Genomic DNA, 15,396 nt, shown 5'->3' on the forward strand with positions numbered 1-15,396 from the left:
AGGCATGCAGCCCCCAGAAGCGTAAGGAGATCAATTTCTGTTGTCCAAGCCACAGGGCATGTGGTACTTTGTCACAGCAGCCCTAACAAGCTGACACCTCCCAGCCAATGAGTGAGGAGACTGAAGCCCAGACTGGTGATGTGGCTGTTCAGAAACAGTGAGGACGAGAACCCAAGTTCCCCAGGCCCAGTCCTGTACTCCCCATCCCGCAGAACAGGATGATGGGAGGCAGCTGGTTGACATGGCTCTCTCTGACCAACTGCACCAAATATTGAAAAGTTCTGTGGGGGAAATGCCCCAATCACATGGAGGTTAAAACCTAACAGAGAGCTATCTCTGATCCCCCCCAAAACAACTCACCCAGAGGGATTATCTAGAATTGGCACCAGTGATGGGGGAGTGCCAAGCAGACCAGTCAGGTTCCACTGTCACATCCATCATGCCCACCTGGGCATCTGCAGACTAGGTTAAATAAAGGTGTGACAGAACAGGTGCATGTTAACAAGGTTACCAAGTCTTCCCTCTTTAAAATCAATACCTGACTTTATCAACTTTCTGACAACTGGTTAAACAGTCAGCCCAAGTAGTTGCTGCTTATACAGCCTTATAAGGTGGTGATAAGCTTCTCCTGAGAGGTAGCTGGAACAGCCCTTCTGACAGCTGACAAACTGCTCCTGGTCAGAATGTTGACCCTGAGGGTAGAATGCACTTCTGCCTAGATCTGTGTTTGGGCCATGGCAGCGCGAGGACCTCATGGAAGTAGCCAGGATTGGCCAAAGATTCAGGAGCAGTTTGCAGTTATTGGAATGCACCTGGGTCCTCACTTTGACATTTTATTACAAGCCGCATGTCCTGACTCTTTCTGAACTAAGTGGACTGTGGCAAGACATTCTGCAGTAGTTTGCTGAACTGAACACTATTGCATCTTAAACATTTGCACTAAAAAGTGCACTGCAAGGCCAGAAAATTTTACGATATATATATTTTTTACAATATGTTCTGTAGTGTGTTCACCCTCTTTATGAAGGGGATTATCAATGCATTGGTTAATGTGCACTTAAACAGTCCCGAAAAGAAATTATGATTTTGTGATTACAGTAATAAAATGATATTATTCCTTAAGGGGCATTATGATTAGCACACATAATGTGGGGGAGGGGGACACGGGGAAGGCAGTATAGCCCAGAGAAGACAAGTAGTGACTCTACAGCATCTTAATATGCTGATGGACAGTGACTGCAATGGGGTATGTGGGGGGGAACTTGATAATGGGGAGAATCTAGTAACCACAGTGTTGCTCATGTGATTGTACATTAATGATACCAAAAGAAAAAAAATGATATTATTCCTTGTGAGAAAAAAAAGGCTTAGAACAGAACCCTTAGAAGTCCCCACAGAGGCTTCTGAGCATCCTGCAGTCCACAAAATGGGGCCTCTGTCATTTACTTGGACCTGAAATGAAACAGTGACCTCAAGAGGCTAGAAAACTCAGTTTACCCAGGCTACTCTCTTCAAAAGACAAAATAGGACTAGACTATCTTGGCAAAAGTGAGTGATGCTATTTTTCCAGTGCAAGACAGGTTCTTGCAGTTTACAAACCATTTGGAAGTCCTATTAGCTTGGATGTGTGTCTGTGTGTGAGTGAGGCTAAAGTGAAGACTTGATGAACACTATTTTTTGCATGTAATGATATTATGTAAGTTGCCACAAATGTATTTCTCATCACAGTCACTACTCTCTCAGAGGAAGATTCTGCTGTTCCCCATATTCCCACAGCATCCAAACCCTGCACTACCAGGAACAGCTCTTAGCAAGGTGAAGAGGGTATCCCTGAGGAGAGACATCCTCATTCAGTTAATAAGAGTTACAGAGGCATTAGAGGAATCTTTTCCTCTATTTGCCCATATATTATTATTAGCCAAGTATCTAGGAAATACCCAAGTTTCTCATTAGTTAAGCTAATAGATAGATGTATGAATGGATAGATAGGTAGATATTCTGCAAGAGACTTTATCCTTGTGGTAACATAGTCCTTCGGAAATTAAGAACAATTGCCTTTTTCTTACTTTGTTTTGTTTTGGGGAGGTAACTCCTAGAGGGCAGAAACCATATCTTTGTGGTGGTTAATAAGACAGACTCTCAATAATATTCTTTCTGCTGATAAGTACAAGTGGATTGGACATGATCTACACTTGCAGTTAACGGCAGGGACAGGCCTTGCACTGCTTACCAATAGCTCAACTCCAGATTCCTCTTACCAGAAAAAGGGGCAACCTGCCAGGTCACACATCACACTGCTGTGAGGAGTTTCACATACGGCTGTAAACCAATAGCACGGTTACTGCTTTATTTTATCAGGATTGAATGTCTAAAGACTTCCTTAGGAGTTCTGGTTTCAATTTTCAGCAGAGGACATGCTTTTAAAAAAATAAGCCATGAAAATTTCCATGGTTAGGTTTTGTCAAACATTCCATGGATTTCTAGCATCACAAAAAGAAAGTCAGGCATTATGCTTCCTCACTACCTAAGAAATCATAATGCTCAAAAAGTTAAATCCAAATCTGATCAAGCTTCTAGATCTAATTTATAGGAATAAAAATGGTCAGAGTGACATGTCAGACAGACCATGTGTGCTCAGTGAGCGGGATCCAGGCTCTTGAGTGTCTCCAAGAAACCCTCCAAGGCAAATGACACAATTCCTCTAAAAAGTAAGAGGTAGAGAAAAGGGGATCCTCATGGGCTTCCAGCAGGAATGTAAATTGGTGCAGCCTCTATGGAAAACAGTATGAAGGATCCTCAAAAAATTAAAATAGGAATATCATATGCTCCAGCAATTCACCTCTGAGTATTCATCCAGAGAAATTGCAAACACTAAATATTGACAGCAGACTCATTGGTTACTGTAGGGATGGAGATGGGAAAATGGGTAAAACACAATGAGGATAAAGAGGTACAAACTACATATTATAAAATAATGGAAGTACAACATATAGAAAAAAATTAATAGTATTGTAATATCTTGTTATGGTAATGGAGTAACTACACTTACTGTGGCAAGCATCTAGTAAATGTATATAATTATTGAATCACTATGATGTTCATCTGAAACCAATATTGCGTATCAGTTTTATTCCAATAAAAAAAGGAAAGGGAAAGATATATGCGCCCTTATGTTCACTGCAGCATTACTTGTAATAGTCAAGATATGGAAGCAACCTAAATGTCCATTGATGGATGAATGGATAAAGAAATTGTGGTTTATTATACACATACACACACATATATATATATATATACATATGCAGAGTGGAATATTATTCAGCCACAAAAAAAGAATGAAATATTGCTGTTTGTGACATGGATGGGCCCAGAGGGTATAATGCTAAGAGAAATAAGTCAGACAGAGAAAGACAAATACCATATGATTTCATTTATATGTGGAACCTAAAAATTAAAACAAGTGAACAAACAAAACAGAAGCCAGAAGCAGGTTCATAAATACAGAGAATAAACTGGTATTTGCCCGAGGGAAGGAGGGATGGGAGATGGGCAAAATAGGTGAAGGAGATTAAGAGGTACAAACTTCCAGTTACAAAATAAACAAGTCATGGGCATGAAAAGTACAGCATAGAGAATACAGTCAATAATACTTAATAACCTGTAGGGTGACAAATGGTAACTAGACCTATCATGGTGACCGTTTCATAATGTATATAAATATCAAATCACTATGTTGTACATCTGAAACTAATATAATATTGCATGTCAACTATATTTCAATTTTTAAAAAATTGAAGGCAGCAGAAAGCCAATGTTGCAGTACAAAGGTTGTCAAGCAGGAAGAATTCTCTCTCAGGGAAGAGTCAGCCTTTTTGTTTTACCCAGGTCTTCAACTGATTGTGTGAGGCCCACTCACATTGTGGAAAACAATCTGCTTTACTCAGTCTAATGACTTATGTGTAAATTTCATCTAAATATAACCTTACAGTTGTTTTAATATATTTTATATTTAAAAATATTTACATAAATTTTATTTTAAATTTAAATTAACTTTAAATTAAATATTTTAAAATGTTTAATTAAATTATTATTTTAATAATATTTTACCAATGTCTGGGCACCCTGTTGTAAGTCAAGTTGACACATAAAATCACCCATCACAGGGATACACTAGACTTGATCTAGGCCTATGCAACTGAAAGTTCTTTATTATTTCCACAGAACCATTTCATTCCAGATTACATTGCAGAATCATTTGGGGGAACTTTTTTAAACCATAGCTGCCATTTACTCAGTCAAAAGTGCTTACAAGAGACTTCTACTTTAGGCTATAGTGGACAACATTATATAAGATCAAGCCTCCATCAAGAAAACCTGGAACACCTGAATAAGATTTTTTTTGAATGCTTTAAGGCACTAAAGAGCTACTGAGGCAAGATAGAGGACCTTTGGGCTAAGATCCTTAAAGAAGGAAGAGTCAAAGGTGAGCTCTGTCTTCTGTGAAGTTTTGCATAATGGTGTTTGCCAATTACTAACCATAACAGTCTAGAAACTGACAAAAAGCAGCAGACAAGGCTTTATCTATTCTCAAATGGCTAGGGCATAAGCTCAGAGCTCAGAACCTGCCAAGCAGCGGGGCCCTGGAGGTATGCTGGGCCATCCGCTGGATCCTGGCAGGGCTGCACTCAGCAGTAAGAAGTTACCATGAATAGAACAGTCCTCATGAAGACAAAGAGTAGCTTTGGCCTACTCCAACACAAATTGAAATAAGGTCATAGTCTTTATTCTAACTCCCTGTCAGAATAAAATAACATCCTTTATGGAGGAAAATAACATCAATTAGCATCTCAAATTTCCTCCATAATTTTTTATACATAATATCTGGAATTCAATCCAGAATTACATAGCAAGCCAGAACACAACAAAATAAAAAGAGTTTGGAGCTATCAGACAGGAATTTTAAGATAGCTATGATTAATATATTGCAGAAAATAATAGATGTTTAGCAGCATATGTAATATATATGTATATATAATCAAATGGATCTTATAGAACTGAAAAAACACTCTGAGCATGACAAATTATTACAAGATTAGATAATAGCAGACTATGTTAGTATACTGGACTATATATACGTATATCTATATCTATCTAATCATCAAGAGGGAAGCATAGAATGCACAAGAACAAAGAATATATAAGAGAATGTAAAAGAAACATGGAATATAGTGTAAAAGTGTTATTGGAATTCAGGAAGGAAAAGAGAAATAAAAGGCCAAACATATAATAACCAACAATTTTAAAAATTGACAAAAGATATCAAGCATTATTTTAAGAAATACTGCTAACCTCACAAAGGGAAAAAAGAAGAAAAGTTAACCACATCACAGGCAAACTGCTCAAAACAAAGCAAAGGTAAAATGTTGAACAGCATCCAGAAACAGAGATACAACACTTTGAAGAGGAACAAAAACAAAATTTCAAATAATAAATAAACTGAAAAGGGTTAACTTTAGAGGTAAACCTTTAACAGAGGCTCAAAATACACACTGAATGTGAAATAAAGTGTGAATTCACAAAAACAAGATAAAAAATTATAACATTTATGAGATAATTAGATTTCCTGACCAGTTTTTTATGATATCAAGGAAGCATTGTTAATTATGTTTTAGTTGTGATAACTGCATTTGTTGTTATGTTTTTTAAAAGATTTCTTATCTTTTAGCACTATATACTGAAATATTTACAGGTGCAGCAATATGATATCTGGAAAAATATGAGAGGAGAAAATAAGAGGGGACATGCATGACACAGGATGGCCATGGGGGATAATTAGTGAAGGTGAGTACATGGTCATTCATGATTATGTTCTGTTTACTTTTGTATGTTTTTCAATCTCCATAATAAAAGTTTTTAAAATTCTGTGTAATTTCTGTATGTCAGTGTGCATACTGTATGTCAATGTATTCTGTATGAATATACTTCCTCAATCCCACCTCCCTGAAACATTTCCTCGATAATATTCTAAAAAGTCTCAAAGTCTCATATAGGCTAGCACTTTACTTGTATAAGAAACAGTAAACACTAATACAAACCAACAAAAAACACCCTGGCATTTGATTTGAAAGCACCATACTCATTGTCAGAAAGTCACCTTCCCAATCCCGCTCTAGTTGACTGAAAACACTCGCAGTCCCCCTCTGCGGCTGATGTCCCAGCCCAGACCGCCACTGAGCGCAGAACTGTGGTTAGGAGAAACTAATGAACTACAGAATGGCACAGGAAAGTCAACAGGCAGAAGGAGGTCATAGGCAGAAGAAGGCAAGTGACCATCTTCAGTGACCTTCTTCTGCCCGTCCCACTCCTGTTCTTTCTTCCAGAAGAAGGAAAAGAGGAAGAACATCAATATACAGACACTGAAATGAGCAAAAAGACTCCCCACCAGCAAGCTCTGTAGTCGTTTTCATCTTGTCCCTGAGAAACTGCCCTTTGTCATGAAACTGAATCTGCCTGAGGCTAAATGCAGAGTCACATAAATGAAGAGAGAAATATGCACCAACTACCTGGGTGGGCAGCCACTAACGCCAGGAAAGGTCTAGGACGAAAATAAAGAATAGTTCAAGGTGAGCCTTGACTTTAGAAATAAAAGGAATCCATGGAACAAATTTCACACAGTGCCCTTGAAACTGGTCTGTTTAGTGAAGAAAAAGGAAAAAAGAACTAATCCAAGGCGAGAGAAGGTGCTCCTGATAAATTCCCTGCTTATTCACCTGTGTCTTTTCAGAGGCCCTGAGAGCTGATATCCATATGAGGTCAAAAAGCAAATAGATGAGCTCAATTCTTCCAGGGTAGAAGTAATCACTAAACATCCTCTTTCTGACATGTGGCTGCTTCTTCCATGTCCAGCTGTTCTTTCTTTGTGCTTTGCTCATCACCTCTATGGATTATTCAAAAACTAGATGGTGATTCCAAGGTGATTATATACAGTCTCCCCTTCTTTCAACAACAGATCATGAATTAGACAAAATTACCATGAAATTTATTATTTATGCATTCTGTAAGTAGTTATTAAATGCCAATTGTATGCAAGCCCTAGATTAGCTTCTACAAGAAATATAGGAAAGAATAAGAAACTCAGCTCTGCTTTTGACATTCCAAACTTGTTTAGAAAAACTTCATGGCTTCTGAGGCAAGATGGAAAAGTGAAGTCAGGTAACACCTTTTGAAGGGCCCCCACCAGTAAGATGGCAAACTTCCGGCTTCTCTTCGGGGTCCTCGGTTCCCGCCAGCGCCACCTGAAGTCCAATCACCTCTCACTCCCCTCCCAATCCCAGCACCTAGCCAACAGCCACCAGCCCCGTAGAAGTGACACCTCAATCAATTCATGCCCCTTCCTATATAACCCAGCACCTTTCCCTAATAAAGCGGAATTCTCCGGTGAATTGCTGCTGTGTGTTGCTCCTTTCCTTTCATTGGTGCCGAAACCCGGGAGACAGGACACCCCAACTGGGCCCCGTCTTCCCCCCTACACCAGCAGCAGCTTGCCCTCATCCTTTTTTTCTGGCACTGGCTCATCACACTCACCACTCCTCTCTGGCCTTTAGGTAAGTTTTCCCCCCGGAGTGGGCCACTCTTCCCCGAGCTATCACAGTGCCATTGACCGTGATCATCCGGCAAGGCCCTGACGCTCGGGGACGAGGAGGGAACTCTCCCCGCCTCAGGCCTTCACGGCTGTGGCAGACCCTCAGGGCCCTCCTCCAACAGCCATAAATCCCCGCCTCAAGCCTTTACGGCTGCGGCGGACCCTCAGGCCCCTCCTCCGACAGTCATAAACGCATTCACTGTCCCTTCCATCAGTGCTGAAACTTTTTAAGCAGAATTTCCCCGGGGTGGGCCACTCTTCTCCGAGCTATCGCAGTGCCATTGACTGTGATCATCCGGCAAGGCCCTGATGCTCGGGGACGAGGAGGGAACTCTCCCCGCCTCAGGCCTTCATGGCTGCAGCGGACCCTCAGGCCCCTCCTCCGACAGCCATAAATCCCTGCCTCAGGCCTTCACGGCTGCGGCAGATTCTCAGCCCCCACCCCCTCCAACAGCCATAAACGAGGTGACTCCTTTGCGGATGAGAACACTCCCTTCCCCCCCCACCTTCTGCTCCGTCCACCGAAATCTGTTCTGTCTGCCGAAAACTCCTAGTGCTAGGTACCTCGTGACTCCGGCACTCTGCCTTCTTAGGGAAGTCTGGGTGATGACCCACACTTCCTAAGAAATTCCGACTCGTATACGAGTTTCTGCAGACCACCAAGGATCATCAGGGACGCCCTTTGTCTCCTTGCGGTCTGCTTCCAGTCCGAGGATCTCCGTTCGTCTTCCCCTGTTTGTCTCCTTCTCTGTCCTTTAGCCATGGGAGCCTCCTCATCCCTCCCTGAAAGTTCACCTCTTGAATGCCTGCTTAAGCATCTGGCTACCCTCTCCCTGACGCCTGATGTAAAACCAAAACTTCTCCATAAATATTGCTCCCAAGATTGGCCGACATACCCCCTAGACAATAACAACCAATGGCCCACAGGGGGAACTCTTGATCCTAACATCACTCGCAATCTCCTTAACTACTGCCAGCACCTGAAAAAATGGAAGGAGATTCCCTATATGGAAGCTTTCCTCCTCCTCCTCCCCCCCGCCCCCTCCCAAGTTCTCCTAGCCTGCAAGCCGCCGCCTCCGCAGAAGCCTCCCGTTCACTCCCTTCCCCTTCTTCTCCTACAACAGCCCTTCTCCCTTCCTCCCCCATCTCACCTCTTCCGCCTTCGTCCCCAGCAGATTAAGCCTGAGCCTTTCAGCCCCCACTTTAACTAGGTCCCGGGGGCCTCCTCCATCTTTGCCCTCATCACCTATTTCTCCCCTGTTAGGGACCGCCTTTGTCTTCTCACATGTTTGTAGGGAGAATGGGAAAGCACCTTCCCCCATGTCTGAACGCAGCATGGGAAAGCACAAACTAGAGAACAACCGGTGCAGTCCTTAGAAGTTATCTGTCCACAAAAACATATCTTGTCCTCGAAGACGAGCCAAGACTCCTCACTCTGAAAATAGGGAGACCTTGAAGATGTGTAGAAACACCGCCCCTGCTTCTAGCTATGCCCTTCCCCCACTTGCCGATGTGGCAGGAATGGAGAACAAAGAACATTCTGTTTATGCATTCCATAAGTAATTAACTGGAGCCCTGCTGTAGCTCAGTTAGAAGAGCATGGAACTCTTAACCTCAGAGTCATGAGTTCAAGCCCAACTAGAGCTGCAGAGGCAAGCAGCTGGGCTGCTGGCTGGCGACACGTGGGTCCAATTCTATCTTTCTTTATTTTCTTTGCCCCCCTTCTGCACTTCAGGACCTGCTCAACTAGGCGTGGCTAGACCGCGTCACTCTCCCACAGACTGAGCCAGAACCCTTCAGTCCCCCTCAGACTCGGTCCCGGGGGCCTCCCAAAATTATCACCCCCCTCCTGGAGGTAGCAGGATCCAAAGGCATTTAGGAGATTTAGCCCAACTAGAGAAATGCCTAGGTTCCTTTTCCACTGATCCCACGACATACATCAGGGAGTTTCAATGGACCCTCCAGTCTTACAGCCTCACGCATCATGACATTTTCATGCTCCTGGCCAATACTCTCCTCCCTGAAGAGCATAGACGAGTTTGGGACTTCGCCCAAACGCACGCTACTGAAACCCACAGGACTGACCCCACCTATCCCCCTGACCCCACTGCTGTCCCCGAACAAGACCCACACTGGGATTATAACACCGCCGTGGGTCTCCGCTCTCTAGATATTTTTGCCTCCTGCTTAATAGCAGGTCTGAAAAAGGCAGCTCGTAAAGTAGTCAATTTTCAAAAGCTCCAAGACATAATTCAAAAGAGAGACGAAACCCCCTCCTACGTCTTAGACAGACTCACTCAAGCCCTATTACAGCATACCAGCCTAGACCCAGAAACACGTGAAGGAAAACATGTCCTTATGACATACTTCCTAGCTCAAAGCTACCCCAATATTAAAGCTAAATTCAAAAAGTTAGAAGAGGACCCCACTACCCCACAGACTGAGATCCTAACAGTGGCCTTTAAAGTCTTCCATAAGCGGGAGGAGGAGAAAGAATGCCGTAAACAAAAGGCTGATCAGGCCAATTTCCAGATGTTGGCCCAGCTGATAAAACCACAACCTGGGTGCCCTCTACAAACAAGCACCCCCCCGCCAGGAGCTTGTTTCAAGTGCAGAAAAGAGGGACATTGGTCAAAGGCGTGCCCCTCCCCCAGATCACCTACCACCCCATGCCCCAGATGCCACAAAAAGGGCCACTGGGGGTCTGATTGCCCAACCACCCGAAGGGGAGGCTGGATGAACAACCCCCATCCTAAGCCCGCTGTAGTGGGGCTGGCAGAAGAAGATTGACGGGGACCAGGGGCTTCTCGCCCGACCATTTCCATCACCAAACAGGAGCCCAGGGTTACTTTACCAGTAGATGGTCGCCCCATCTCCTTCCTCCTAGATACAGGAGCCACCTTCTCAGTCTTGCGAGAGTACCGGGGCCCTACCATGCCAGCCATTACTCCTATAGTCGGGGTAAGAGGTAAACAGATTTTCCCATTAAACCCCCTCCTTTTATGCACAATACAAGACAATCCCATACCTTTCTCCCTGGTTATGCCCCAGTGTCCCATCCCTTTACTAGGACGGGACATCCTTTCTCTCCTCCACGTTTCCATAACTATATCCACTCCCACAGCCCCCAGTACTCCCTTTCTGTTGGCCCTCATAGCCGACAAACCCCCTCTACCCAATGAAAGCTCTGGTTCCGCCCTCATACACCCTGTAAATCCCAATGTTTGGGACATTACAAGCCCCTCCGTGGCCCTATGTCCCCCTGCCTCTATCAAATTACATGACCCCTCTCAGTATATCTGTCAGGCCCAATACCCCCTAACCACTTCAGCCCTCATAGGCCTTCAACCCATCATTCAAGATCTCTTATACAAAAATTACCTCAGACCCACTCACTCCCCATTTAATACCCCCATATTTAGCTGTTAAAAAAACCAACGGATCTTTCCGCCTTGTCCAAGACCTTCGCCTCATCAACATAGCCGTTGTCCCTATCCATCCTTTAGTTCCAAATCCATACAGCCTTTTATCGCAGATCCCTGCCTCGGCATCCCACTTCTCAGTCCTAGATCTCAAGGACCCATTTTTCTATCCCTCTAGATCCCTGCTCCCAAGATTTTTTCATCTTCACCTGGACGACCCATACACAAGACATTCTGAACAACTCACTTGGACAGTTTTGCCACAAAGCTTCCGAGATAGTCCCCATATTTTTAGACAGGTCCTAGCTCAGGACCTCAAACAGTTTCATCATGATCACTCCAAGTCCACCTTATTATAATACATGGACAATCTTCTACTCTGCAGTCTCTCATGGGAACAGTCTCAACTTGACACTGCCTCCCTACTTAACCTTCTAGCTTCCAGAAGTTACCGAGTATTCCCCCATCAAAGCTCAAATCTCTTCCCCTCCTGTCACTTACCTCAGAATCCTTCTATCTCAACAAAGAAAGTCCATTACCTTAGACAGCAAATGGCTCCTCTCTGACCTGCCCATTCCCAAAACCAAGACAGAAATCCTTTCCTTTCTAGGCCTGGCTAGATATTTTAGAGCGTAGATCCCTAACTTCTCCATGCTCCCTGTTGGCAAGACCCCTATACGACCTCAGCAAGAGCCCCCCTAAAAAACCATTATCCTCCTCACCCCGACATTCCTTCATTAAGCTCCGTCAAGCCCTTGTGGAAGCCCTAGCTCTCCATCTTCCTGATTTGTCGAAGCCCTTCTCATTATACATTCATGAGAGGTCCAGTCAAGCTCTAGGAGTCCTAAGCCAATATTATGGCCCATCCTTTGCCCCAGTAGCTTATCTCTCCAAGCAATTAGACCCCACAGTTCGGGGATGGGCCCCCTTGCCTACGAGCATTAGCCGCTAGACAGCTCTTGCAGAAAGAAGCTCATAAACTGACATTCAGGGCGCCCCTTACCATTCTGTCCCCACATCACCTAAAAGATCTCTTAACCTACAAAAGTTTACAGATGCTCCCTCCCTCCAGATTCCTCACCTTACTGTCTTCTTTCCTCCAAAATCCCGTTCACCCCCTTTGCCATCCATACCCGAATCATGACTTTTTCCTCCTTTACTGCTCTCTCGCTTTTTTTCCTCATTCCCCACCACCTATTGTCTTCCCCACCACCCCAGCCTCCTTTGTATGGCGATTCAAAGTCAGACAGACTTACACACAGCATCAAACAAAAGTTACTGCCCTCATTGCCACACCAGACTGCCCTCTGAAAAGCTGCTCTGAGCCTTTATACCTCCACTTTCCTCCCTCCACCAAAGTGTTCACTAGCAGCTACCCTTATTCTCCCTACCTCTGCTTCCTCTATGACCAAAAACAAGCCTATTGCAGGTGATGGCCAGACACCTACAGGAGATGTCCCTACCGGTCTTGTGCCATTCACTACATGAGTAACTTCCAGTACCCACAGTATTACTCCTCCAACCGTTTCATGAAATATCCCAACGGCTCATTCTCCTTATCAATCCCAGATCCCCGGGACTCTCGATGGGCTGCCAGAGTCACAGCCTCAGTTTACTACGGGGGGGTCCTCGACCCCCCACGGTACCCTTCATATCTCTCGAAAGTATGTTCCCTCTCATTCCCAAATCTCTCAAGTTGCATCAGATATCAGACATTCCGAAAAAGTCATTATCCAAACTCTTGATGGCGCCTCCTCTTCTTCTTATCCCTGCCCCTCTTCCCATTTCTCCTACTCTTCATTACAGCTCATTCAGGACACCACCATCTTTCTCTACCACACCCTTAACACCGCCAATTATTTCTTGTGCGCATCACTACAGTGCCCACTGCTGGCCGCCGTGCCCCTTAATATTTCCAACTACTCCTTCCATGCAGAAAGACAACCCCTCTGCCCCCTGGCAGACATAATCCTCTAGGAACCAGAATACGCAGATAATCTCACCATCCACCACTGTGTAGGCCCAACTCCACCCCCCTCCAGCGCACTTCACTGCCTCTCTATCTACACCCCTACCTCCGGCTCTAAGACTTTCACGCAACCGGGACACTTCTTTTAGTGTAATGGCAGTCTTTTCAACTCACTGCCTCTCAACTCCAATACACCCTGCATTCTCATCACCCTAATCCCACAGCTTACACTTGACAGCATGGCAGAATTTCTTGAGCTCCAACCTCCCTTGCCCTCGCGCACAAAAAGAGCTGCTTTCCTCCCATCATGGTCAGTAGCTCTTTGATCACCTCAGCCATTGGGGCAGGGTTTTTGGGAGAAGCCTTGGGTCACTCTCTATGGGCAGTTAGAGATCTCAACGCCAAACTTGAGGGAGCCCTGACATCCACTGCTGATTCCCTAGCCTCTCTCCAAAGACAGGTCACTTCGCTAGCTAAGGTCACCCTTCAAAACCAGTGGGCCCTAGATGTGCTTACAGCCGAGAAGGGCGGCACCTGCTTCTTCCTCTGGGAAGAGTGCTGCTATTACATCAACGAATCCGGCATTGTAGAAACTGACATTACCAAACTCACCGACCTTGCCTCCAGTCTCCACTCTGCTTCCAATTCCAACCCATTCTCGTCAATACTAACAAACCCCCTCCTCACCTGGCTCTGGCCCATCGCAGGCCCCATAATAATCATTCTTCTCACCTGTCTCTTCTTACCCTGTATAATAAAGTTCATCAAATGCCAAGTCGGAAAAATCTCTAATCAAGCTTTCAACCAGCTTTTACTCAGGAACTACCAGCTTCTGGCCACAGAAGATCCCTCATCCTCACGTGACCTCCTCAACACACACTGAGATGGACCCCTCTCTCCACTGGAAACTGTTCCTGGAAACAATGGCTGCAGACGCCTGGCTCCTGACACCCATATCCTCTTGGCACCATTGGAATCAACAGGTCCTCGACCTATGGTTACAGGGAACCTTCACTGATTTCCAACCTGAAGAAGTCCACATCTACTCATCCTTACTCTGGGGAGTCCTATCAACCCTTTCCTCCCAATCCTCAAGCCCTCACTCCCTTCTCCGCCCCTTTTCAGCAGGAAGCAGCCAGAGAGAAAGCAACGTCCACAACCCCATAGAGGAGAAAGGGGGGAATGAAGGGCCCCCACCAGTAAGATGGCAAACTTCCGGCTTCTCTTTAGGGTCCTCGGTTCCCTCCAGCGCCACCTGAAGCCCAATCACCTCTTGCTCCCCTCCCAATCCCAGCACCTAGCCAACAGCCACCAGCCCCGTAGAAGTGACACCTCAATCAATTCATGCCCCTTCCTATGTAACCCAGCACCTTTCCCTAATAAAGCTGAATTCTCCGGTGAATTGCTGCTGTGTGTCGCTCCTTTCCTTTCACCTTTCCTTAAAATGAAATGAATGAACAATGTTAACTAAAAGGTGAAATCCAGCAAACAAAATAAAAAATATATATACTAGTAGTAATCAAACAAAAGAGGTAACACAATTTCATGACATAACCTTTGAAAAACAGCACTCAGGGAAAGTGAATAAGAGAAGATACCAGGCATCATTGCTGTTCTCAACCCAACTCTCTCCTTCTCCCAGAATTGTGGTGTATTTGGGAGATACTGAACAGACCAAATTCTGAAAAACCTCAGCAACACTCCCTATTTAGAAAGAAGTAGACCGAGAGGGTCAATTAGCAGTAGGGAAATGATTCCAGGCTCATTCACTTACATAGTCAGTGAGACTGTATTAAGAACTTTTGGCATATATTACTAAACTCTAGACCCTGTGGATCATTAAAAAGTAGCAGAAATAATCAGGCTCTATTCTGTAACAAGGTATATTTGCAGAGATATTCAGGGAAAGATACCTCCCCTAGCATAGCACTTTAAGCAATATTTCAGAAAGAAGAGCAAAGTCAATATCCATCAACTTTGACTGTCCCTAATGCCCAAAACCCATATATCAGAGGGAAAATGAACAAATCTCAAACAGAGATATTTCCTGGTAAAGTTACTGAATATCAAGTCAGACAGATAATTCTTCAGGTATATAGGACATGGACACACACACACACATACACACATACACACATACCCCAAACAAAATAAAAAGCAGACAAAATAAAAGTTCAGGCTTTTCTCCACAGCAACACAATACTAAATTAAAGAAAATATGTAATCTATGTGTACAGAGCTCTGATGGAGAAAAAAGTGTGAACAAATATTTTTAAATTTAATCAAATTGTTGTTCAAGTATAAAGACAACAACAGGCATTCCAGACATCTTCAGAGTCAGTAACTACGGGAGGCCCACTTGG

At 44.3% G+C, this 15,396-nt stretch overlaps 1 protein-coding gene across 4 annotated transcripts in view; it reads right to left on the reverse strand.

Annotated features, from left to right (window-relative positions):
- Positions 1-15,396, reverse strand: part of MYO3B (myosin IIIB) — a 462,595-nt gene that overhangs the window by 438,589 nt on the left and 8,610 nt on the right. The gene's annotated exons all lie outside the window — the stretch shown is intronic.

The sequence above is a fragment of the Manis javanica genome, chromosome 12 (genome assembly GCF_040802235.1).
Source record: "Manis javanica isolate MJ-LG chromosome 12, MJ_LKY, whole genome shotgun sequence".
Lineage (NCBI taxonomy): Eukaryota > Metazoa > Chordata > Mammalia > Pholidota > Manidae > Manis > Manis javanica.